At 38.9% G+C, this 26,019-nt stretch overlaps 1 protein-coding gene and 1 long non-coding RNA gene across 3 annotated transcripts in view; one reads left to right on the top strand and one right to left on the bottom strand.

Annotated features, from left to right (window-relative positions):
- Nucleotides 1-2,509: 2,509 nt before the first annotated feature.
- LOC138447364 (uncharacterized) lies at nucleotides 2,510-3,978 on the bottom strand. Its single transcript, XR_011259808.1, has 2 exons — nucleotides 3,825-3,978; nucleotides 2,510-3,005 (listed from the first exon to the last, which is right to left on the bottom strand). It is a non-coding gene; the product is annotated as an uncharacterized lncRNA (long non-coding RNA).
- Nucleotides 3,979-26,019, top strand: part of PAFAH1B1 (platelet activating factor acetylhydrolase 1b regulatory subunit 1) — a 62,086-nt gene continuing 40,045 nt past the window's right edge. Inside the window, exons 1-2 of one of the 2 annotated variants that reach the window (XM_069603125.1) lie at nucleotides 3,989-4,417; nucleotides 4,972-5,245. The gene's annotated coding sequence lies outside the window, so the exon portion shown is untranslated. Of the gene's footprint in view, nucleotides 4,418-4,971; nucleotides 5,246-26,019 lie in introns of both variants that reach the window. The other variant, XM_069603124.1, reaches the window with a different exon arrangement.

The following is a 26,019-nucleotide window of genomic DNA, read 5'->3' on the forward strand; positions in this document are numbered from 1 at the left end:
GTAAGAGGTCACCAGGTTGAGTTCCCTGTGTTGTACAGCAGATTTCCCCTGGCTACCTATTTTACATATGGCAATGTATATATTTTAATGCTACTCTCTCGATTCATCCCACCCTCTCCTTCCCACCGTGTCAAGTCTGTTCTCTATGTCTGCGTCTCTATTGCTGTCCTACAAATAGGTTCATCAGTACCATTTTTCTCCATATTGTCATCTTTTTTCTGTCTTCTAAAGAAAGAAACTGTGAATTCAGGGATTCTGTTTGTTGTATCCAGTGTGTATTTTCAGCATCCAGCACACGGTCTGGTACATAGAAGATACTCAGTTAAATATTTGTTGCATGAATTAATAAAAATTGTAGTCATTTTTAAAAGTTTGCTTTACATCACCTCCTTCATAAAGCTTTGAGTCCTCTAGGTGAAAATTAATTTTTTAATTTACAAGGTATACAAACAAGCAAAAAGGGTAAGAAATTTGCCTGGTCTACTGTGGTGATATCTAGAATGAATTTGATGCATTTTTTGTATTATGTTAGCACTTTAACAATTATTATATATGTATGTATGTATCATATGTATACATATATGTATATATATGATTTCAGATTATGAAGTACTGTTTCTAAATATTTCTTCTATGTCCAGGCTGTGAGTTTCACCTCCTTTCAGTTCAGTTCAGTTCAGTTCAGTCGCTCAGTCGTGTCTGACTCTTTGCGACCCCATGAATAGCAGCACGCCAGGCCTCCCTGTCCATCACCATCTCCCGGAGATCACTCAAACTCACATCTATCGAGTTGGTGATGCCATCCAGCCATCTCATCCTCTGTCGTCCCCTTCTCCTCCTGCCCTCAATCCCTCCCAGCATCAGAGTCTTTTCCAATGAGTCAACTCTTCCTATGAGGTGGCCAAAGTACTGGAGTTTCAGCTTTAGCTTCATTCCTTCCAAAGAACACCCAGGGCTGATCTCCTTCAGAGTGGACTGGTTGGATCTCCTTGCAGTCCAAGGGACTCTCAAGAGTCTTCTCCAACACCACAGTTCAAAAGCATCAATTCTTCGGCACTCAGCTTTCTTCACAGTCCAACTCTCACATCCATACATGATCACTGGAAAAACCATAGCCTTGACTAGATGGACCTTTGTTGGCAAAGTAATGTCTCTGCTTTTGAATATGCTATCTAGGTTGGTCATAACTTTTCTTCCAAGGAGTAAGCGTCTTTTAATTTCATGGCTGCAATCACCATCTGCAGTGATTTTGGAACCTCAAAAAATAAAGTCAGCCACTGTTTCCATTGTTTCTGTAATTTGTTTCTGTGGCCTCCCAGTGTTCATGACACATGAGGGTGTCATGATGCTGAGATGAAGAATGATTGGTTTAGTTGTACTTACCCTCACTGACATGTTCATGCTTTGGGGAAATGCAGGTACACAATTTTTTAGCCAAAAAGAGTCTTGCCCAGTTGGGTCATGGTTTTCTTTCAAATGGGACACATATGCCTGACAAGACACTGATACATGTAACCTGTATGCCTGAAAGCTGTCCTCTCACAAATTGCTAACTGCTTTCTATCAAGTACACACATACAACAATGTACGCTTGCCCATAAACAGAGGACAGTTTCATTCTCAACATAATGTTTTAACATCTGTGCCCACTGTAAACAGATTTTTGCTCTGGAGCTACTTTTAGAAGACATTTTGTCCTCTCTCCAACAGTAATATTTTTAGAGTGCTTCTTCCAGTCCGCTTATTTGCAGAATTGTTTAAACTAACACTAATTTTACTGCAGCAACCGAAACAAATGTTTCCATTTTGAAAATGTCTGCTGGAAAAATAAAGATTTGCAATTCAAATAAATGGGGAGATTGTTAGATTGTGGTAAGTAAAATGGATGTTTACACTCACTGTTTTTCAAGAAACATTACCCAAATTATTCATTATTAAATGTTTCCTGAATGGATGCAGTAGGTTCTGTAGAAGTCCTTCTTATGAATTATGATTAATAGCATAGATGGCCTAATTCTCCATTCTCAACAGACAAGTGTTTATTAAGATGAATCTATCACTTTAGAAACTGAAAAGAAAGTGCAGAGAACCAGAACACATCTCTCCATATTAAGTTAAGCACACACACAGTTTTCAGAAAAATTATAATCCAGGGACAGTTTTTACGCATTCCTCCCAAGTGAGTCTATTGTGTTTTGAAGGATTGCTATAAAACTAAAACCTGATCTCAATTTAATTCATAATTACATAATGTACATTTTAAAGTATTCTGATTACCTGAGTCTATGAGCTCAAAGTATTGGGGTTAGTGCTACCTATTTGTATTAAATCAGTGTTTATAAATGTGATTCTGATTTCTGGGCAATTTTGTTGGCTTTTAGTTTATTCATTTAAGAAATAAAGAACTGATATACTCAGGTGATTAAATTTTAATACTGTGATGTCAGGCAATAACATGCACTTTAAAAGGTAAAAGTGAACTTAAGATGGATTCTTAGAACAAGGGATGTTAATTTATTTCAGCTTTATTGACAGTTACTGGATGTGGCACAGACCAAACTTTTGTGCCTCATTTTGTTGTCCTTGCCCAACCAGAGAATCCCAGAACTGTAAACCGGGAAAAGACATACCAGAGACCATTTGATTTCCTTCCCTGCCTTCAGGAAGGGTAGAACCCAAAACTTCCAGGCAATTCATTCATATTTTTCTTGAACATCTGCAGAGTTAGAGACTTAAAACCTTCTTAAAAGGAAACTTATTTTGCTATCAAGTAAAAGTAATTGTTACATGAGTTGCCTGTGACTCCCTACTAAAGCCATATACTATACACATGCAGCATTTCCTAATTCTCACAAAAGCTTTATAATTTATACGTCTATTTTACAGAGAAACGGGGCTAGACACAGTAATTTAACCAAGGCCACACTTCCTTTATGTTGCTGGTCCAGGATACACATTCAGGTTCTGCCATTAACCCAGTAGTTTCTCAAAGGTAATGTATTTACCTGCAAAAGGAAAACAATAAAATCAATAAACACAAGCCTAAACCTATGTTTCAGGCAAAGAGTTTCCTTGGACAATATAAATTAGTGATGAGATGATCACACTAGGTAACTCTTAATAAAAGAATATTCCACGTAGGATAATCTAGAACCTCAAATCTGGCATCTTTTAAATCAAATGTTTGTGTGGAACACATTTGCCTATAAATCTCCAAGATTTCATCTGCCATCTATTTCATTCCCCCAAACAGTAAACACACACACACACACACACACACACACACACACGACACACGTGAGCGCGCGCGCTCAAGCCTTGTAGGGATAAAGTTCCAGGTGTTTCTTTGGGCATCAGTTTCGAGACTTCCAGAGTCGCAGATGTGTGTATGCCTGCGTGTGACTAAGGAAAAGAATAGCTGAATCACATCTGAAAGCAAATTTTCTCAAATTAAAAAATCTCTAACAACCAGGCATCCCAGCAGGCTTTTAACCTCAACAGCTCTTCTCCCCAGACTAACCCAATCTACTCCCCGTCCCTCTCCCCGGTCCGTGAGAAATAAACCCGAAGGCCAAAGGTAGAAGGGGCGATATCCTGGCCCGGGCTCCGCTTTCTGAAGCCCACTGGGGCCCGGAATCCACGGTGCCAGATGGTCCCTGCTGTTGGCCGGGGAAAACGGAGAGCTCTCCGTTCGCGAGCAAGAGCAGGGCGTGGAGGTGAAGACGGCCGGAGTTCACCAGGGGCCGCAGCAGTCAGACGAGGGTCTAGGAAAAGGTTACTGAGAGCCTTTGCACAGGTTGGAGATGCGTGCTGAGCGAAAGTACCTCTTGCGCACACTTGTCCCCCGCCCCAGCTCTCTACATCGCCAAGCAGCATCAGCCCGCCAGCCTGCTAAGCGGAAGGCAGCCCGGCTCAGGGCCCGGCCCTGGCCGGCGCATGCGCCGCAGCCCCTCCTCCGCTCCCGGCCCCCCTCCCCTCCCTCTTCCCCGCGGGTCTGGGGCGGCGGCGGCGGCGGCGGCGGCGCGGTGACGTCAGGGCGTTGGGGCAGCTCCTGTGACAGACGGAGCTGGAGCGGCGGGGCGGCGGCGGAGTCCAGCGGCCGAGATAGCGAGTGAGCGAGCGGACGAGCAGCGACCCCGGGGTCCAGGGAGCGAGAAGAAGAAGGAGGGGAGCGCTCGGGCGCGAGCTCAGAGCCATCGCGAGCGGCGGGCTTAGGCTCGAGCCCCGGAACGGCTGAGGAGCCCGCCCGCTCCCCTCCCCTCCCCCTCCCCGGGACCGGGCCCAGCGCGCCATCCTCCCCCTCCCTCCTTCCCTCCCTCCCTCCTTCCTCCCTTCCCTCTCCCTCTCCCCCTCCCCCGCCGGTGGATGGGAGTGAAGGACGGAAGAGGCCCTGCGGAGGCGGCGGTGCAGCGCTCCGGTAAGGCGGGCAAGGGTCTGCGCCCTCCCTTATGTCTTCTCCACCGCGCTCGGGCGGCTGCGGGCCGGGCCCGGCGGCCTGACGATGTGGCTGCGCCGGTCCCCTCCCTCCCATTCTCCCCTCCCCCTGCCGCCGCCTCCTCCTCCTTCTTCTTCTCTCCTCGCTCTCAAAATGGCGGCCGCGACGGCCGTTGAGTGAGAGACACGGGAGGAGGGGGGGACAGGCCGGGTAGGGCGCTGCCCTCGCTCCCCTCCTCCCTGGCCCGGGTTCTGGGGGTGCCAGGGCCGCCGCGGCTCCACCCGCGGCCTTCCCCGGGAAGGGATCGCCTTCCTCCCTTGGTGACTTAGCAAGAAAAGTATTCTTGGGTAGGAAGGGCGTGGAGAGCAGGTCGCTCTCAGATCTTGGGGAGAGGGTTCGGCTCTCCTCTCCCTGTCCGCGGAAGAGAAGCTCCGCAGTCCCCACCCCACCCCGCGGCTGGCGCTCAGGGAGCGGGCTCAAGCCGCCTCGGCACTGTCCACCGGCCTGCAGGCGTTCCGTCCCCCACCTGTCCTTAGGATGGAGTTGACCTGAGAAGGATGGTCCAGCCTTTCCCTGGCTCCCCTGTGCGGTGGTTCAGCCCCTGCACCCACTGAGGAGGAGCGGCCTGACCCCACCGAACCATCCGCAGCATCCACCCACCAAATCCGGCAGGATTTTCTTTTCTGCCGTCGGCTCCTTCAACGGGAGCTGCCTTTTGACGTTGTAACACTGAGCTTCGAGGCCCTCAGCCATTCTCCTTCGAATCTCCCCACTCGTATAGGAAACGCAGTGCCTGCCTTAACCTCCCAGGTGAGAAAATGCCTTTGAGGTGGTGGGCAAATTTTAACAGTACGTCTCTAAACAGAAGAGTGGAGAGGAGGAGGAGGTTTTTCAGCATCTGAGACAAGGGAGGAAGGTGGCTTGGCTTTATTTGTTGTTCTGCCTTTCTTCCGTGACTTAGCAAGAAACTCCTTGGGAGGAAGACGGGAAATTTTCTTTTGGGGTTGCCGTTTGGGTCCAATCTATATCAGTCTTTTGGTTAAGAAATTGTGCTTTGGAAGCGAAGAACCAGATTTGTGGTCTCCGTTCTCAATGGGCGATGTCATGCCAAGGTCCCCCCCTCCCCCTTTCCTTAAGAGGCAATCGGGAGAGAAGAAAGATGTTACTGTTCTTCCGACCTCTACTTTAACACACAATCCTTGAGATTTATAAGGTTTTAAAGGCTAAACAAAACAATTGTGCCGTTTTTGGTAATTCTATTTTTGTTGGGGGGTGGGTTGTTTTGTGTGAATTTCATTTTGAGCCTAGGGCGGAGGAGACCGTGCTTGGGCCTTTCATACCAGTAATGTCATCTCTCCCCTTTTGCCACGGTAGTATTTGCTTGAATTTTTTTTTTTTTTAATTCCTTTTTTTTTGCTGCAGCGGAGCTTGATTGCTGCGGGGTTCAGTCTTTTAATCAGGAAAAATGTCCTGGTTGGGTAGGTCGATAGTGATATAATGTTGAATATATTAAAAGCTTTTACTTAAAGAATTCTGATTTGGGTCTAAGACATTAGCTGCCTTTTAATCTCTCGTGGGTATCTTTCAGGACACAGTTTTGCAAAATAATTGGCAGTTGCAAATTGCAGTTTTTATTAAAGCATAAGCATGATCTCTGTTTAGGGTGATTTACTCTTTCATGTTCTATTATAAATGATCATTGTTTGGATTGTTCACAAGGGGAAGATCTATCTCCTAAAACAAAGCTGTTATTTTTATAAATCAGAATGGAACCTAATTTTTCACAAAATATTTCTGTTTATCTTTATTTTGATGGAGCTAGCCCTATTTCAGTGCCTCTCCCACCTCTTTTTTTAAAAATGGGCTAATATTTGTGGATGCTGTGAACAGCCATTGAGCTGAGGAGACTGGGTGGAGTAAGAGAGCAGAAGCTGTGAAATGCTGGATTGCCCTTTCATAGCATTTTTCTCTTGCTTATGTTTTGTAAGGTTATTTGATGCTAATTTGTGCTACAACAAAGGCATTTCTCTGTAGTAAATCTTAAAATCTCATGTTTTTAGTTTCTACCTTTTTTTTTGCAAGGTGGAGTAAAAAGCAGTGTCCCTGCTCTAAAGCAAATACTTATTGTCTGTATATTACCTGTATATATACATACACATACATATACATATGTACACATTTCTTAATGTTTTTTATTGTTTTAGTTAAGTAAATGTAAATTAACGAATGCCAGAAATATTTGGCAAAAAATAGTAGAAATATTGCGAAAATCTAATGAGAACATTATAGATGTTTTCTTTAACTTTAGTTTGCATTAAAACAGTAAAATCTGATTTTTAAATAATGAAACATCAAAGTGAGTAAGAGAGGATAAGGTAATTTGTGTTAAATGCTCTTCAAGACCCTTTATCTTGTGTTGTCGTTTGGAAGAGATCTTTTAGTAAGGTACTGCCCTAAGAGAAGGTAGGTCATTATAATGTCTTGTATCAAGCATTCATGTGAATAGATGTTCTCAGAAGGATGTCAAATTGATGTTGTAAATGTAGTTTTGATGGGCCTTATGACTGTTTGTCAGTGTATGATACAGTTTTATATTTTTGTTATTTTTAACGTGATTAAAAAGTAGAAGGGTTCATGTGGCAAGGAATGAGGTTAGTGTTATGTGTCTAACATATCCTAACCCTTAGTGTTTGTAGCTATAAGAGTGTACTAAGAGCCGAGATTTTTCAGTAGATTACTAGTTGATTAGGAGTTTAAAATAATTTGACTTAAGTATGAGAGCTTTTACTTCCAAATGTGTATCTGGATATGTTTCTGATACATGTGGCAGAATCTTTTGCTTAATTTGGAGATCAGTTTTTAAAATTCTTAATAATCCTATACTTATGAAACTTTTAATGAGATTGGGATGGATTAATTTTTTAGTAGAATTACTTGGCATCTTTTTTTCCAGATACAGTTATTCTGGTATATAAAAAATTTATAGATGTTTCTGGAAGGGAGAAATCAGTATAATAATTTTTGGTTTTCCAGCTAGAACATACATGTTTCATTGTTTATGTATGTTTTTTCAGTGTAAATGTTTCTCTCTCTTATGCAATAAATGATACTGTATATATGACTTTATCTTACAGCTCATATTTTCAGTGTCCAAGAAAAAAGGATCTTTTTGTTTACCTGTGATTTGTATTATTCACAGTTTGTCCTCTTAATTAGTAAGCCATAGAAACTATGGAAGTTATCATTATTAGGATGCAGATATCTTAAAAAACAAACCCAAATTAAAACCTTAGGACAATTGAAATGAATTTTCCAATTCTTCCCATTGAGTTCTAAAGCAGTGAGTCATGCACTCTTCTGCCAAAGGGACTTGAGGCTTGGTTGGTTTAACCACGCCTGTCATGTCTGCTGTGGTCCTAAAAGAGATTTCTTTATTTGCCTGTAACTTTCTGTTGTGAAAATATTTCTTTATGACTGGTAATCTGTTTTCATACACTTTGGAAAGAGAGATAGTTTAAAGTAGAAATTCTTTGCCACTTTTACTGTACAGCTTTTTTTTTTAATCTCACTTAAAAAGTTGCTCTATTAAAAACTGTACGAAAACAAGAAACTGATGATATATGACTTGTGAAAAGAAAAAGCAAACCTGTTCTCCTAGTGCTTAGCTGTAGAGTGACTCTTAGTTGCTGAAGGCCAAATGTTTTGAGAAATGTGTATTTCATGAAGAAAGATGCTGTATTATATAACTACTAGGTAAGTGCAGTGAAGGCTTTCTGAGTTGTTTTAGCTTTGTTGCTGGTTTGACATGGCACTTTGGCTAGTCATTTAAGTAGGACCTTAGTTTAATTTCTGCTGTGTGTATAATTTTTAATCTTGTCATGGCAGTTAAAAATTTTAATTGTTATTTGTGAAATGCTTTATAGTCTTTGGATGCAGATACTGTAAGGGCTTGCTATTTTGATCTGTTGTTTTCTCTTTAAAAGATGGTGGCTTTTAGTTGAAACTTATCTAGTTAGGTTGATCTGTGCTTTTGTCAAAGATACTTCTGGAAAAGTATCCTCTGAAGTTACTGTCATCTAACGTTGTGAACATTTTCCTAGAAGTTTGTAAACGTACTGAACATGGCATTTCATTTGTTCTGTCAGGTACTTTTTGTGAAAGACTGGTATTTTTATGGATAAGAGAACTAAAATTTAGAGAATTTCTTTTCCCAAGGTCACAAGTTGGGTTAGTAGCTAGAATGAGGTAAATACTGTAGTCAGTGAACTATTTGCGTATTGCCTTGCATTATCAAACATTCTTTTTTCTTTTGACAAAATGGACTCTTCATAACTTTTTATGTTTGCTAATTTCTTTTCTAAAATGGTGAGAATTGGTAGCATTTATTGCCTGTATCATTTAAATTGGCATTTATTCACATGATCTTATATTGCTGTTTTGCTTATATAAGGCATTTGAATAGGAACTTCCAGAAAATGCCTAATACTGCTTTATCATAGTATGTTTATAATAAATGCTGCATACATACAAGTAATATTAATACATTAATATTAAATCAATATTTAAGTACATTTAAATATTTATTACATTTAGTTAAGGGATATTAATAAGTAAATGAATACTTCTTAAATTTGATTGAGTATGGGGTTCTGTGAAAGGAAATGTGCTATCCTGTAGTTCTTTGTAGTGGCTAACTTCCAGGGATCTCTCTGGAATTAAGGTGAATAAAGGAGAAGTGTTCATATTTCCTTTATAGAGATTTTATGTTGTCCCAGGAACAAGGTAGCACTTCCGACATAGTTGTTTCAGGGCCACAGAACACTCATCTTTAAGAGGTGAGCTTACCCAACTAGAGAAATTGCATTTGCATTTCTGCTCTTCGCATTTCAGATATCTGTTCCTGGAGCTCTTGTGTGCTCACCAGAATTACTGACAGTTAACTGAGGCTGATAAGAATTTTCTGAGAGACTCTCTTGATAACTGTGAAATTAAGAGTCTGGGAAATTTTTAAGGAATTTAGTTGAAAGCTTATGTTTTTAAGGATTTGTATGTTGTAGATTTAATTCACTTTTACTCTATGATAAAGATACAAGGATATGTTTTATGATATTAGTGTTTTGTGTGTGTAAGGCATCTATTTTATCTCTTCATCTTTCCTTCCATGTTTGTTCATTTTATGAAAAATATGCTGACTGCTGAAGAAAGGAAGGGAAGATTCAGAGTCAGTTGTATTGGGAACTTCCTGATGGTCCAGTGGTTAGGCTTCTGAGCTTTCACTCCTGAGGGCCTGGTTTGGGGAGCATTGGGGAGCCCACAAGCTGTGAGGTGTGGCCAAAGGAAAAAAAGTTAATTATATTGATTATTATTTACTATTATTTTTGTTATTTTATTTTTAAAGGGTTAAAACACTAGCAGAAAAAGTTAGATAAAGCTGTTGACTAAAACCAAAATGAATATTTTAGATTATAATCCCAGCTCCATCATTTTTATCAGCTATGAAAGTGTGTTAGTCGCTTAGTCATGTCTGACTCTTTGTGATCCCCATGGACTGTAGCCTGCCAGGCTCCTCTGTTCATTGGGATTTCCCAGGCAAGAATGCTGGAGAGGGTTGCCATTCCCTTCTCCAGGGGATCTTCCTGACCCAGGGATCAAACCCAGGTCTCCTGCAGTACAGGCTTTACTGTCTGAACCACTAGGGAAATCTCTGTGACACAGTCTTGAGCAATAAGCCTATTTTTTACCAGTAAGTGGATAATGTTGACAGTATCTAACTCATAGGGTGGTTGCTATTACTGGATAAAAGGCCTCTAAAGCCTTCAGTAGATATTTTTTATTGTTAGAGACTTTAAGTAAGATAATTAGCATACTGTTTACTCATAAAAGCAATAATATAGCTCTTATAGTTTTAAGTATATTTCTTAAGAATTTTCAAAATTTCATAGTAGGCAAGAAGTACTGTGTAAATCAGTGCCAAATGGACTAATTCCACTTTTTAATATAAAATTATATTGCTTGCAAGCATTTTATTTAAACTGGAAAGTGTATTTATATCTTTATTTTAACAAAGCTTTTATTTGTGCTTTTTTTTTAAAGTAATGTGCTTATTTTGGACTGTACTGGGGCATTGTTGGCTTAGTTGCCCTGAGGCATGTAGAATTTTAGCTTCCCAACCAGGGATTGAACTCATGTCTCCTGCATTGGAAGGTGGATTCTTTAGCACTGGACCATCAGGGAAGTCCTTTATTTGTGCTGTTAAATATTAAATAACCCCACATTTTTCCCGTTTTATTTTTTAGAATACCTTTTTACTTTGGGATAATTTTAGATTTGTAGATAGGTTGTAAAGGTAGTGCAGAGAGTTCTTGAATATACCCTGCCCCTAGTTTCCTCCATTGTTAACATCTTATGTTTCTGTGGTACATTTGTCAGTCTTGGTATTTCCTGTTAGCTAAAGTCCAGGCTCGATTTGAGTTTCGCTGGTTTTCCCTTGATGGCCTCTTTCTGTTCTAGGTTTAGTCCAGGGTGCCACCTTGCATTTGGTCGTCTCGCATCTCCAGTCTCCTCTGGTCTGTGACAGTTTCTCAGTCTTCCCTTGTTTTCCGTGGCCTGTACAGTCTTGAGGTCCTGGTCAGGTATTCTGTAAAATGTCTCCCAAACTGGGTTTGTCTGGTGCTTTTTCATGATTAGAACGGTTGTGGATTTTCAGAAAACAAATACCACAGAGGTGAAGTGCACGTCTCATCACATCATGTCAGAGGCTGCGTGATGCCCGCAAAACATCACTGGTGATGCTAACCTTCATCACTTGGTTAATGTAGTGTTTGTCGGTTGTCTTTTAAAGTTATTATTTTTCCTTTACCTTTTGGAAATGAGTCCAGTTACTGCTCTGGCGGGGGGAGTATCAGTTTATACGTGTCATTTGGAATTCTTCAGTAAGGCAGATTTACCTCCTCTTCCCCATTTACGTCCATCAAGAAAATTTTGTTTAGGATTTTGAATATTAATTTAAGCAATCCTTGTTTTAGTCACATATTGTTTAAAACATTTTAACGGTGGTTTGAAGAATAAAGATTAGAGAAGGTCTTTGAAGGAGCTACATTTAAGTGAGTTATATATCCCTGTAGAAATTATTCTGAGAGTACAGTTAAGTGATGGGATTTTAGAGAAGAGCTCCACATTTTGGGACTTGTTTGGAGGGAGACTGCTGTGATCTGAGAAGCAAAGCAAATAGGGCATCTTATTCATCTGTGCTGTGCTAGTATTTGAATCCTCCTTGTTCTTCCCTTTCCCTCAGAAAACTTGTAAATACTGAAGTGGAAAACAAAATATTTTTGACTGACTGGACTCTTTAAAAACAGAACTAAGATCTATGTCCTGAAGGAGATTTATTTTATATTAAGGAGAATTTATAATTTGAGTGCAAGATAATTCTTGAGCATTGCAGTTATTACAGTTCTTGGCAGTTTTTTAAAATTTATTTTTATTTTATTTTTTAAATATTTATTTGGCTGTGCCAGGCCCTTGTTGTGGCATGCGAACTCTTGGTTGCAGCATGTGGATCTAGTTCCCTGACCAGGGATTGAACTCAGACCCCCTGCATTGGGAGCTCAGAATCTTAACCGCTGGGCCACCAGGGAACTCCCTAAAATTTATTTTTAATTGAAGGATAATTACAATACTGTGTTGCTTTCTGTCATACAACATGGGTCAGTCATAGGTATATATATGTCCCTTCCCTCTTCTGCTCCCCCCCCACCTCCCATCCTATCCCACTTGGCAGTTGTTTTTATATCTTGCCCTTCCACTGTATTACTTGTACAAAGAATATCATTGGGTTTCAACTTTTAAAACCCTTATTCAATACCATTACTTATTTTTGTTTCTCTTCTAAATTTTCATCAATTTTTCTGTCCACCAAACATTTATTTAGATATATCCTAAGCATTGGTGATGCAAACATTATTGTCAGCCGTTGCCGTCAATGATCTTAGAATTTATAAACATATTTAACGTGCAAAGGTAGAATAATAATGCTAAAATCAAAATGTATACTTGGCGAGATGTTTTCAAGGAGATCTTTACAAAGATGTTGGTTAAACGTTTTTGAAGAAATCTTGTCATGTTGTGTGGGGAATTAATTTGTACCTAGTCTCATAAGTTCCCCTTAGTTGGTGAGGAAGTTACATGTAGTTGTAGTTCAGTATGGCTGGAGAGATGGTGAGTATAGAGAACACTGCCCTGATCTGACCTGTAAAGCCGGGTGACATGACCATTTTCATTTGTAGGCTTGTCTTAAATCACGCAATACGAATTCCATGGTTGGGGGGACCTCAGGGGGTATCTGCATTTTCAGTAAGCTTCCTAGTTGATTGTTTTTGAGAAGAACTGTTTTTGTCCTTGAGGTGGCAGAGGGTGATTTTAAGTTGTGATAAGTGACATCATTAGATTTCCCTTTTAAAAAGGCAGCTGTCAGCATTGTGGGAAATGCAGCTATGGAGTGGATGGAGGCAGATAGACCTGTGATAACTATTAGAGACAGTGAAGGTTTAAAGAATGGATTCGAGAGAGATTGAGTATGTATAAATTATTAACCGATTTGATATGGGAAGTGAGACAAACAAGGAATGAGGAAGGTGAAGAATTGAGATTTGTTTGTTTTGGTTTGCAGTTTGGAAGCAATGAGGAAGAGTTGAAGGAGAACCAAGGTTGGGGGAAGTTTTTTTGGTTGTTGTTGTTTGTGTATGTTTTAACAGGATAACCATTAGGTGTATTGGAGACTTAAGTTCTAAAATATTTGATATTTTTATGTTTTATCTGTCTATCAGTATAATTAATAGTAGAATATTTTAAAAATCTTTGCCCACTAACCTTATGAGGTATTAAAAATTCATTCTTTCGTCAGAATGTATTCAGTGCACTCTTATGAGAACTGTGCTGAGGTGCTGGGAAGCACTCCAGACATGGGACAAGCAGTAGTAAAATAATAAAGGTATCGAAGTGAGGAGAGGGAAGGCGTACATTACAAGGTACTCAGTGTTAACTAGAGTTTGAGCAAAGTGGGGCTTGATTAGAAGTAAGACTTGAAATGTGGGAAGGGACCAGGTACTAATCAAAGACCTTATACACTGTGCTAAGCATGTGGACTTTGGGAAACAGGTGCAGCGTAATGCAATGATCAAAGGCCCTGGCTGTGGAGACCAGATGCTTGTGTTCAGCTCTGCTACTTACATAGCTCTGTTGGATTACACACACACACACACACACACACACACAGAGTAGAGAAGCTCCTTATTTAAATTTTCATAGGTAGTTATGAGGAGTAAATGAACACTTCTAAAACACTTAAAGCAGTGACTAGCGTACAGTAAGTGCTATTTAAATATTTGTTAAGTAAAAACTAGTGTGCCAATGAACAATAGTTTTTAAGTAAGTGATATGGTCAGATTGTATTTTAAATAGATAATTCTAGGGCTGAGTATAAGATAAATGTTAATAGGCCAAGACTAGATTTTACTTTATTTTATTTTATTTTCAAGACTAGATTTTAGAAAGACCTGTTGGAGTTAAAATTAGGCCAGTCCAAGGACTTGCCCGGTGATTCAGTGGCTAAGACTCTGCACTCCCAGTGCAGGGGGTCCGGGTTTGATCCTTGGTCAGGGAACTAGATCCCACATCCCACAAGTAAGAGTTGTGCAGCTATTAATCAAAGATCCTGTATGCTGCAACTAAGACCCAGTGTAGCCAAACAGGCAAATATTTTAGAATAAATGAGTAAATCAGGCCAGTCCAGGTGAGAGCTGATGGTGTGAACTGTGGTGGTACTATTAAGGACAGACAGAAAAATTGAATAAACATTGAAGCGTTAAACTTGGCAGATACAGGTAATTGAATATAGAAAAAAGAAAACCAAGGCTGACCCCCCACCCTCCCCCCCCACCCCCGGCCAATATTCGTTAAAGTACTCTGGGTTTTAGATATCCTCTATGCTGGTGATATTTGAAGCTTTGGTGTCTATTACGATGCTTCCATAAAAACGAGAACCAATGACTTGGTACAGTTTTTAATTTCTCTAAATGTATAGGCCTTTGCTGTTTTTTTCAGTAGATGGAGGGAAATTTCTCTTTAAAGATCCACTACTATGTGTAAAACTCTCATTTAACCCAAGTCCAAAGAGCCAGAAAGCTTAAATAATGATTTTATTATGTTGTTTTTATGTTATAACTTTATATTAAAATTTGTGATTATAAAACGATAGCATCATAGTAATGCTGTAAAAATTTAAAGTGGCTGCTGAATCATTAAAGAAGTTAAAATTTGTTAATTCTATTACAGCTATAGTATTTCATTGTTTATTCATATATGATAAATAAACTTGAATCGGTACAATATTTCACCACATACTCATTCCTTTGATAAATCTTACTTCTGTCTTCGCTACTTTTAGATTTGTCAAATTCTAAGAATATTTTTTCATGCCATTTAGTTTTACAAAAATAGGAAAACTTGATTGAAATTAGAGTGTTCTCCAGAGTCTTGATGAAATAATTAAATGGGTGGGAAATGCAGTATCCTTCTGTAGTCTTTTAAATCTGGGTCCTGGGTGATAGTCGTGAACATCACGTATGATATGTGTCACGCTGTTTCAGGGCTCATCAAATCTCCAAGATGGTTGAGAATGATATTTAAACCAAATCTTGAATGAGTAATTGGAGTGGACATGGGAGAAGGTCATTTTAGGTAAAGGGAAGAGCAACATACACAGGTGCAGAAGCATGAGGAACTATTATGTGAAGGCTGGGAAGTAATTTGCAGAGGGAACTGGAGAGTGCATGTGAGCATGAGACTGAAAAGGCCCATACGAGCCAGATAGGTGGGATTTAGGGATTCTGGGTTGTTCCGAATTCTAGGCAGTTCGGAAGGCATAGTCTCAAGCAAGGTGAATATTATAATCAGTTGTAGAGTTAGGTAGTTTAGATGGCAGTGAAGAATATAGATTGGAGTTTGAAGGTCACTTAAGAGGTTTTTTTTCAGGAAAGGCTGATTAATGCTTGAAATAGTGACAGTGAAGGTTGTTGACTGGAGAAAGGTTAGGAGGTAGAATTGTGAATGGATAGTGTGTAATGGACGGAGAAGCCTGGAAGGCTGAAGTCCATGGGGTCGCTAAGAGTCGGACACAACTGAACGACTTCACTTTCATGCATTGGAGAAGAAGGTGGCAACCCACTCCATTGTTCTTGCCTGGGGAATCCCAGGGGCGGGGGAGCCTGGTGGGCTGCCGTCTATGGGGTCGCAGAGTCGGACACGACTGAAGTGGCTTAGCAGCAGCAGCAGCAGCAGCAGCAGGGTGTAACGTGCTGCAATGGGAAAGAAATCACCTGCCAATGCAGGAGATGCAAGAGACACGGGCTTGAGAAGGAAATGACAACCCATTCCAGTATTCTTGCCTGGAAGAGTCCATGGACAGAGGAGCCTGGCGGGCTGCAGTCCATGGGGTTACATGACTGAGCATGTGTGCATGAGGGTGGAGGGTGATGGGTTGGTAGCAAAAACTGGTAGAACTTAAAAAAAAGAGAGAGAGAGAGAGACGCGGGCTCAGTCCCTGAGTGGGGAAGGTCACCTGGAGGAGGAAATGGCAGCCCACTCTGGTATTCTTGCTCAGAGAACTCCATGGATGGAGGAGCCTGGAGGGCTGCAGGCCATGGGGTTCAGAGAGTTGGACATGACTGGGCAACTGAGAAGAACACACACACTGTGATGAGGAGTGGGAGGTATCAGAAGACATCTCAGATTTGTGGCTTGGGTGTTGGGGTGAAATTGAGAAGCTGAGTGTCATTAGCCATCCATAGCAGAGAATAAAAGGAGGAATTATGTGGAATATTACATAAAGTGTCAGATTAATTTTCCTGAACCATAGTTCTCAAGTTGCTTTCTTGTGACAAACCCATTGCCAGCTTTTTACTGTATTTATTTAGTCAGCTTTGTAGATGAAAATGCAAAGGGTACCTTGCCAAAAACATATTTTTTTAATCCTAAATGGACACTCAGGGACCTTTCTTTTGTGTCCTAGCTCACATTTCAGCAGCTTCACCTGTTTCTTATTGCCTGCCTTGTATCTGGTGATTCAGCCTTAAGATACTTTGTTTTCCTTATGGCATTTTCACTCTTTACCACTCCACCATTCTCTTTTTCTCTGTGTATCTTCTGACATATATATCCTTCAAATTTGCATACCAGGTTCTTCTTTTCCAGGTAACCTCTAATTTTATTTTTCACCTGAAAGAAATTTTCTTTGAATTCATAATTTTAAGGTATCTACAAGTGTTTTTTCTTGTTATTGTTGTGCAGTCACTAAGTTGTGTCTGACTGTGAGCCCATGAACTGCAGCATGTCAGGCTTCCCTGTCCCTCACTAACTCCCACAGTTAACTCACTCATGTCCATTGAGTCAGTAATGCTATCCAACCATCTCATCCTTTGTCACCCCCTTCTGTTTTTACTTCAGTTTTCCCCAGCATCAGGATCTTTTCCAAAGAATCGGCTTTTTGTATCCAATGCCAAAGTATTGAAGCTTCAGCTTCAGCATCAGTCTTTCCAATGAATATTCAAGGTTGATTTCCTTTAGGATTGACTGGTTTGATCTCTTGGTGTCAAAGGGGCTGTCAAGAGTCTTCTCCAATATCATAGTTCGAAAGTATGAATTCTTTGACACTCAGCCTTCTTTATAGTTCAACAGCAGTACATGACTACTGGAAAAACCATAGCTTTGACTATACAGACCTTTGTTGGCAAAGTGATGACTCTGCTTTTCAATACGCTGTCTAGGTTGGTCATAGCTTTTCTTCCAAGGAGCAAGTGTCTTTTAATGTCATGGCTGCAAGTCACCGTCCACAGTGGTTTTGGAGCCCAAGAAAATAAAAGTCTATCACTGTTTCCACTTTTTCCCCATTTACCTTGAAGTGATGGGACTAGATGCCATGATCCGAGTTTTTTGAATGCTGAATATTAAGGCAGCTTTTTCACTCGCCTCTTTCACCAAGAAGCTCTTTAGTTCCTGTTCGTTTTCTGCCATTAACGTGGTATCATCTGCATATCTGAGGTTGTTGATATTTCTCTGCAGTCTTGATTCCAGCTTGTGAGTCAGCCAGCCTGGCATTTCACAAGGTGTACTCTGTGTATGAGTTAAAGAAGCAGGGTGACAATATACAGCCTTGACATACTCCTTTACTAGTTTTGTTGTAGCTTATATAAACTTTTATCTGACATACCAAGTAAATACTTACTCAAGAGCCTAGAACAGTACCTTGCCCAGTAAGTGGTGCTTGATATTTGGTGATGTGAAGATGATTAAGACAAGTTGATATAGTAGCAATAGGGCTGTCTACTTTTTGCCTTCTTGTGGTGGCAGAACTGATTTGTGTTCTGTCCTTGACACTAGAAAAGCAGTATCTCTTTTTACATTGATGATGTATGTAAGAATGTAAAAGGTACTACGCTATGTCATCTTCAAAGTGAAATTATAATTTTCTCTTTGTATGTCTTCACTATTCTAGAACTCTGTGGAGGGAAGTAAAATGGTAGAGAAGCCCTTAACACTGATTAACTCCTTAAGCTTCACCACAGTTGTTTGATTTATGTGGACAAGCAGGCTTAGGAATTTTGAAAATTTGCCTAAGGTCAGTTTGTAGTTGATATTTGAACCTCCACTGTTTGACTTCAAAATTCTACACAGTAGGACCTCAAAAGTATAGGATTGATTCCTTCAGGGCTTTCATACCATTTATATATTCAGCTTGTTGTAAGAGGGCCCATCATGGGATCTAGATGTCATTTCTTTTAAATTTTATTTTATATATTTGCAGTTTATTTTTATTATGGAATGTCAGATATGCAGGAGAAACACCTGTGATGATATAACAAAATATCCACATAACTACTACCTGAATTAATAGATGTTAACATTTTGCTTTAAAGTTTGTTTTTTTTTTTAAAGAAATACGGCTTTGTTACAGTTAGAGTTGACACCCACTTTCCAGTCCTACTCACCCTCCCTCTTTCTAATGATAAGTTCTGCCTAAAGATTGTATATATTCTTTTATTCTGTTTTTACACTTTTTCTATACATAAATGTATCCATAAACAATGTATAATCAAGTTTAGAGTTTACATGAATGTTATACTGTATATTCTGCAACTTATTTTTTTCACCTAAAAAATGTTTTCTAGATATATTGATGTATGTAGATCTAGTTTATTGTGATAAATAATTTCTTATATATAAAATCATCTCTAGTTTGTTATACCTATAGTACAGAAATAGGCTTTTAAATTGTTTTCAGATTTTCACTGTTACATGTACAGTGTTGCAGTGAACATGAAAAAGGTGTCTGCAGATGATAAATTTTGTTTTTGTTTCACAAAGTTTTATCTTAAGGTTGATTAAATATTTGTTCTTTAGTAAATTTTATGCTTTGAATTGAATAAATAGAATGAATAATATTGTTGACATTGATTTTAGACCATAAATTCCTAAATTTTGTTGCATTTTCCTCAGTCTGTTCAGAAAACCTATGTTTAATTCAGTATTGGGCCACACTGGTGGCCTTTATGATGAACTAAGTGTAAATGCATTTCTCTTGTCCTTGCATAGTTAAAAAAAATTTTTTTTGAGTCATTATCTTAGAATTAGGTTTTTTTGGATTATCATGAAAAATTGGAAGCTTTGGCAACAGCTGGGCCCACATTTTCCTGTGGCAGCAGTTGGCCTAAGCTGAGTCACAGCTGCTCTCCTTTAGATGGGCATAAACTTTCCAGTGAAACAAGTTCCTACCACTCCGTTATTGTTTATTATTGCCCTTGTACTGTTTATAGTGAAGAAATACTTTCCTATTGATGTCTTTATAAACAATGGGGGAAAGGTATAGCTAGAGAACTGCAGTCGTCAAGAAAAAGTACCTATTCAGAGGCTGCAAATGGATAGTCCAGGATTCAGATTAGAAATGTGTTTTGTCTGCTCAGATTTTTGTTTTTAATTAGATTTACTTTAAAAAAAAACCACACAGTTCTACCACTGTTGCTTTATTTCTAGCTGATTCACACTTTTACCTGCCTAGTTAGTCTCTGTATTTGATTTGTAATCTATTTAAAGCAGTTTATAAAGATGCATAAACTACAAAATACCACAAATTAAAAACAAAGAGAAAAAAGAAACAAAGGGTAAGGATAAAACAGTATCAGAATCTAGGCCAAAAAGGTCTGTCACAGCGGTCTTCCTGCAGGCAGAGAGCACAGATTTGACTGAACTTTCTATGTGGTGGCAGGAGGAAAAAAATACCAGTTAGGTTATTTTTCACAATGTCCTTAAGATAAAAGTGAACCAATTAGTTCAGAAAGGTCACTAACATTTGGTACTCTCAGACTGTAATTTCTCATAGGGGTCCTCATAAAGAAGATTATGTGTAATTATCATTTCCATCATCAACATCTCTAAGGTAGATACATGTCTAGTATTTAACAACACTCAATATGGGAATACCAACCACGTCATATGAGTCAAGTCTGAATGAGTGGGTGGATTGTTTGACCGATGGATATCGTTTCCCTCAATCCAGTTTTGATACATATTGAGATTAAGCTTCTTGGCAAGTACCTGAAGTGCGGGTGTTCCATACTTCAGGCACAAACCATTTCTATGTAGGATTTAAGTAGTTTTGTGAAAACTTAGTTTTACCCAAATAAACTTTGTGGGAGTGCTTGTAGATTCCTATCTGCTACATTCCTGCCTTATTTGAAGGTGTAAGGAGCAGCATTCTTCCATAATATCCCAAACTGGTAAAGTCATTAAGAAATAGAGTTAAAGAAAAAGGGGGGTCAGTACACAGCTCTGTTTTATGCTGCTGAAAACCAGTTGCTTCAGCAGACCATTCCTATAACAGTGGACTCCTGGTAAATACAAGGAAGTGTTGTTTTTATTTATGTCAGGTAATAGATATGCCTCAGCTTTTTAGCAGTACTGTATTTTTTAATTGCTTAAAATAATTTTACATTTGGTTATCTTTTTCATATTATAGTCAACATATTATTTCCTTTCTTCTAAAACCTGCCTTGGTAGGTCCTCAGTAAAAAAAAAACTGAATAATTGACACTAAGAATATAGTTACTTCTCAGTGTTGCAGTGGAGGAAAGCATTGAATCTGGATAGTAGTAAACTAGAAATCAGTTCAGTTGAGATAAAATGAAAGTTTTCCAAGTGGATTGTGGCCAGTTGTCTTTGGTGGTAAAGATCCTCTAAAGGGGATCCACCTTTAGGACCAAGATCATATCCTTGAGAAATCCATCTTTAAAACCAGGAGCAAGTAGTAGACCAGGTCAAAAAGAAAAATCGCACTTTTGCATAATTCCCTTTTGACTATAAAGCTCTTTTTTTCCCCTAAGTCATTGTTAACTGCTTCCATCCTAGTTCAGCCCTCTCTTACTTTCTACTTATAGCCTGCCCTTTCTCTTTTATCTCCTGTACGTTATCTCCAAAGCAATCATCATGGAACATCAATTTTAGAACATTGCTCTGTTCTTAAGAATTGCAGTGATTCCTGCATTGTTATAATTTCTTTGGGCTATCTGCATCAGTATTGACTGTAACTTGTACTTTTTTTTAAAAAAAGGCAACAGAACAATATGTTTTCTGTTATTGTTTGTAGGCTTAGAAGGATTAGTGAACTTTTTCCTCTGAGTTTTAAGGTAATGGATTTGTGTGTGTGACTTTGGTTAAGTTTATCTAATTGTCACTTGTTCTTTGCATTTTTAAACAAAACCAGAAGAGTAATTAATATGCGCATTAGAAGATTAAATGATCTTTAATTTTTAAAGTTTTATTATAAAGTTGAGACAGGCCATTGATTTTCTACAGGATTTTTAAATTGGTTTACTTTTATGACATTAGTTTTAAATCTTTTAAAAGAAAAAAATTACATCAAATCCAGCTCTAAGCAGCTGGATTTAAATGTATTTTATTGCCCATATTTCAGAATTTGAGAAAGAGTGATGGGAATAAAGTGATAGAATACATCTTTTATTTCTGAGGACATGGTAAATTTTTAATCTCAGTTTTACTGTGATTCCTGTAGCAGACATAGAAATGCTTACTCGATCCCTACTGTGTGTGGATTACCATAATATTTGGTAGACACACAATGAGGAATATGTCAGATTTGCAGCTTTGGAGGAGTGTTGTTGAGACAACATCAAGGAAGATAATTACTGTGTGCTGTGAGAAATGTTAAATATGTGTATGTACAAAGAACTATGAAATCTCAAGAGAAGGAGGGAGTTACTCTGGTTAATTTTTTTTTTTTTTTTGTCAAAACTAAGTCCCTCAGCTAGTTGCTGAGAGTTTTGTTAGTGGTGTTTAAATATCATTGATAAGCGTTAGATTGAATTTGTGGAATTGCCATTATCAACAGTTTTATATGGTTTAATTCTAATATGTATGGCAATTAAAAAAACATAGTTAATACCGTTTGCTAATACTACTTGACAGTGGCTATATAATTGATATTTTATTAAAATAAAGCTTTTGAATGTTGAAGAATACTGAAGAAATGTGATGTTTTTGGAAAACATTTTAAAGCTCACTTGGTTTTTTTTAATCATATATGAAAGAATTTTATTGACTAAATTGCTTTGGACTTATAAATTATTGTATAATTGCTTATAACTGTGGAAATACACTTACTTGATGTGGAAAATTTTGTTTTCAAGGCTTGACTCCGTTCAAACACTAGAGAGGCAGATTCAGTTCAGTGTTTGCCCCTGAGGAAATAAGTCTGGTACTAGAGACGACATGTTGGAGAAGGCAGTGGCACCCCACTCCAGTACTCTTGCCTGGAAAATCCCATGGACGGAGGAGCCTGGTAGGCTGCAGTCCATGGGGTCACTGAGAGTTGGACACGACTCAGTGACTTCATTTTCACTTTTCACTTTCATGCATTGGAGAAGAAAATGGCAACCCACTCCAGTGTTCTTGCCTGGAGAATCCCAGGGACGGGGGAGCCTGGTCGGCTGCCATCTATGGGGTCGCACAGAGTCGGACACGGCTGAAGTGACTTAGCAGCAGCAGCAGCAGCAGCAGAGTCGGCATGTATATAAAGAATGTGGGAGGCAGCCCAGCGTAAAATCTGTGATTTTTCAAATTTATCTTAACAGTGGAAACTTCTCCAAAAAAAATTGTGTGCAGAAATCCAGTATGTGAACAGATTAAAAAACAGAATCCTGCCCTCTTGGCCTCCCCTCTGTCCTCATTCCTACTGTTTGAAACCTTTTGTGTGGAAGTAAAAGGCAAACCGGATTTGAATCCTGGCCTGGCCACTGTTTCACATTTTGACCTTGATACATGCTCTAACCTTAGTGAACTTGTTTCCTCATCTGTTAAATAAGTGTATTCATGTTTTTGTTCTTGTTTTTTTCTGAGAGTTGCAAGAATTAAATATTTCAGGAAAAGAGCCTAACCTATAAAGTCATTCTGTAAATGGTAGCTGTTAGGATTATATGTATATGGCACAGTGAGATTAAAGACTAGGCAGTAAGCTGCTCCAGTGAGAACAGTCTATCCAAAGAAGGAGTCACAGAGGTGGTGATGAGTTGCCTTTGGGGTGAATCTTGAAGGGAAATGGAAAATTGCAAGACATATGGGTGGCAGATACCCAAAATGAAATATTTCTATAATGAAGACTTGGGCATGAGGAATGCTGCCTCTTTATACCTTTCTGGAGATAAATGGCCTCACCTGAGTTCAGCCTGACTTTTCCTTACATTCTTTGATTCACACTTTAGTTTTTTTGTTTTTTTTTTTACACTTTAGTTTTAAGCAGGCTTAAGAGAAGGCAATGGCACCCCACTCCAGTACTCTTGCCTGGAAAATCCCATGGACGGAGGAGCCTGGTAAGCTTCAGTCCATGGGGGTTGCAAAGAGTCGGATATGACTTGAGCGACTTCCCTTTCACTTTTCACTTTCATGCATTGGAGGAGGAAATGGCAACCTGCTCCAGTGTTCATGCCTGGAGGATCCCTGGAGAAGGAGCCTGATGGGCTGCCTTCTGTGGGGTCACACAGAGTCGGACACGACTGAAGCGATGTAGCAGCAGCAGCAGCAAGCCAGGGTGAGAGTTGCTGACTTTCCTTGGTTAATTAAATTGGCTGCTTAGGTAAAGGAAAAAGTATGCTAAACCTGAATTTGTAAGCCATGTCTTGGTTGTAATGTAGTCATGCATTTATAGACAAGTTCTTCCTAACTGCAGTTGCAGTGTGTACTGTGATTAGTTGATCAGTCATCTCTGACTCTTTGTGACCACATGGACTGTAGCCTACCAGGCCCCTCTGTCCACAGGGATTCTCCAGGCAAGAATACTGAAGTGGGTTGCCATGCCCTCCTCCAGGGGATTTTCCCAACCCAGGGATCAAACCCAGGTCTCCTGCATTACAGGCAGATTCTTTATTGTCTGGCCTACCAGGGAAACCCACCAGGGAAGCAATTGCATTAGTGTATTGAAAATTAGATTCCTATGTCCTCCTTTGAGGTCTTAATGTAGATCTTTGTAAATATTTACTTCAGTAGGTAGGTGAGGGTTTTTTTTGCTTGAGATTCAGATTAATGAGATTATTGCTGTGAATAAATTCAGGTGGATGCATTTCGACTTTTGAGGGGAAAAAAAACTTAGAAAATTAGTTTCTAGGAAAAGCTGATAAATTCATAATTGGATACTTTTTCTGCCTCAACAGTGATTTTTCTTTTTTATAACAGTCAAATTTTAGGTAAAACATTTCAGTGTGATAACGAATGAAAGGGTATTAAAGTAGAGGAGATATGGAAATATTTATTTCAGTTTCTTTATCTCTTCCTCTGTGTGTGTAAAATCATATAGCACTTACTGTGTACCAGGCACTGTTCTAAGCACTTTCTTTATGTATGTCAAATCATTTGACAGCCCTATGAAAGAGATTCTGCTGTTATTAACATTTAAAGTAGCTTGTACTGGGTAACTTCATTTGTCTAGATAAGGGGGTTTGCAAACTATGTCTGACAAGCTGGATCCTCCCTTCAGTTTTTAGTGGTGGGAAAGAAGTTTGTAAAAATTTGTTTTGTAAACATTTTTATACAATTCCGCTTCTAAAATAATTTCCAATTTTAATTTTATAAATTAATAATTTAAGTTACATGAAATTGAAATTTCAGTGTCTATAAAAGTTTTATTGATACGGAGACACAGATAGTCCACATATTGTTTATTGTTGCTTTCTTGCTGCAGAAACCATAAGGTCAGCAAAACTTAAAATGTTTATCTATACTGTCTATCCATTTATAAAAAGTTTGCTGACCCCTGGTCTAGATACAAAGGAGAAGAGATAGGATGAGACAAAAGCACAAAATAATACAGTTAACAAAAGAATGTACCTTTATTAGAACATTCCAGGAAGACTAGGGCTAGATAGAGTTGTGTAATGAACAAGCCAGCAGTATTTTCTTCTTGAAGGATTAAAAAAAACAAACCTTTAATAACAGCCTAACTATAATGAAAAATGCTTAGTTACTTCAAAGTGTTGTATTGACCTTTTTTTCCTGTTAGTATAAGATGCCTCCTCAAGATATATCTGAAAGGGTTTGTAAATATTTATTTGAATTTGGGTGACAGTTGTGCAGTTACCTTTGAAACCTGAGTACCTTGGCCTCCTGATTTGATTTTTGCCCTTGGAACTCCTCTGAGTTCTGACGCTGAAGATTTCTTGATTTCCCCTTCTTTTATAATTTTGCCTTTGGCCCTTTAGGACTGGTTACAGTCTGTAATGTTGACTATATGGTTCTCTACTGAGGATGTGCATCAGAATCATCTGGAGAAAATTTTAAAATCTCTATGGCACCTCAGAATTGCTAGGATAAGGCCTAACATGATTATTTTCAGGAATTTTCTCTAGTGGTTCAAATGTAGACTCATGGTAAAAATCCATAGTTAACCCACTTCTCCTTCAACTACTTTTAGTAAATCTAATTGGAAAAAATACAAATGTGGCATTCATTGTTTTGTGTCCCAGAGGTGTTTCTTAGCCTAAAGAATCATTGCCTAAATTTATGGAAACTCATAGTAGAGGTCATCAGCATCAGTTTGGTGAATTCATTTTTTATTTTGATGTCATTCAGTATAATAATAGAATGCAAGTTGGAATTTTTGTTAGAGAGCAGGTAGTATAATTCAGTATTGTTTATTTTTATGAGAGACATATTTGGCATCATAGAATCCCAGTGAACCTAGAAATAATGGATTCAGTGAAGTAGAACACAATTTATAGGAGACTTAATATTTTTAGGAGGAATAGTTTATATTCCAGGACTGTTTTGTTTTGTCAGTGGTTCTGTCAGGCTGTATGTCTGTAAAACAACTTTTTAAATAGATCTTTTCCTCGTTTTCATTTAAGTATATTTTGACATCAGAGTGAATTTAAAAGGAAAAAAGTGACCTGCAATTTCTAAAAGCATATTAAAACAGCAAATAGTTGTCCTTTTTCACATTCTGTTTCACTGTTGATAGACACCAACAGTTG

This window comes from Ovis canadensis, chromosome 11, assembly GCF_042477335.2.
Source record: "Ovis canadensis isolate MfBH-ARS-UI-01 breed Bighorn chromosome 11, ARS-UI_OviCan_v2, whole genome shotgun sequence".
In the NCBI taxonomy this organism is placed as follows: domain Eukaryota; kingdom Metazoa; phylum Chordata; class Mammalia; order Artiodactyla; family Bovidae; genus Ovis; species Ovis canadensis.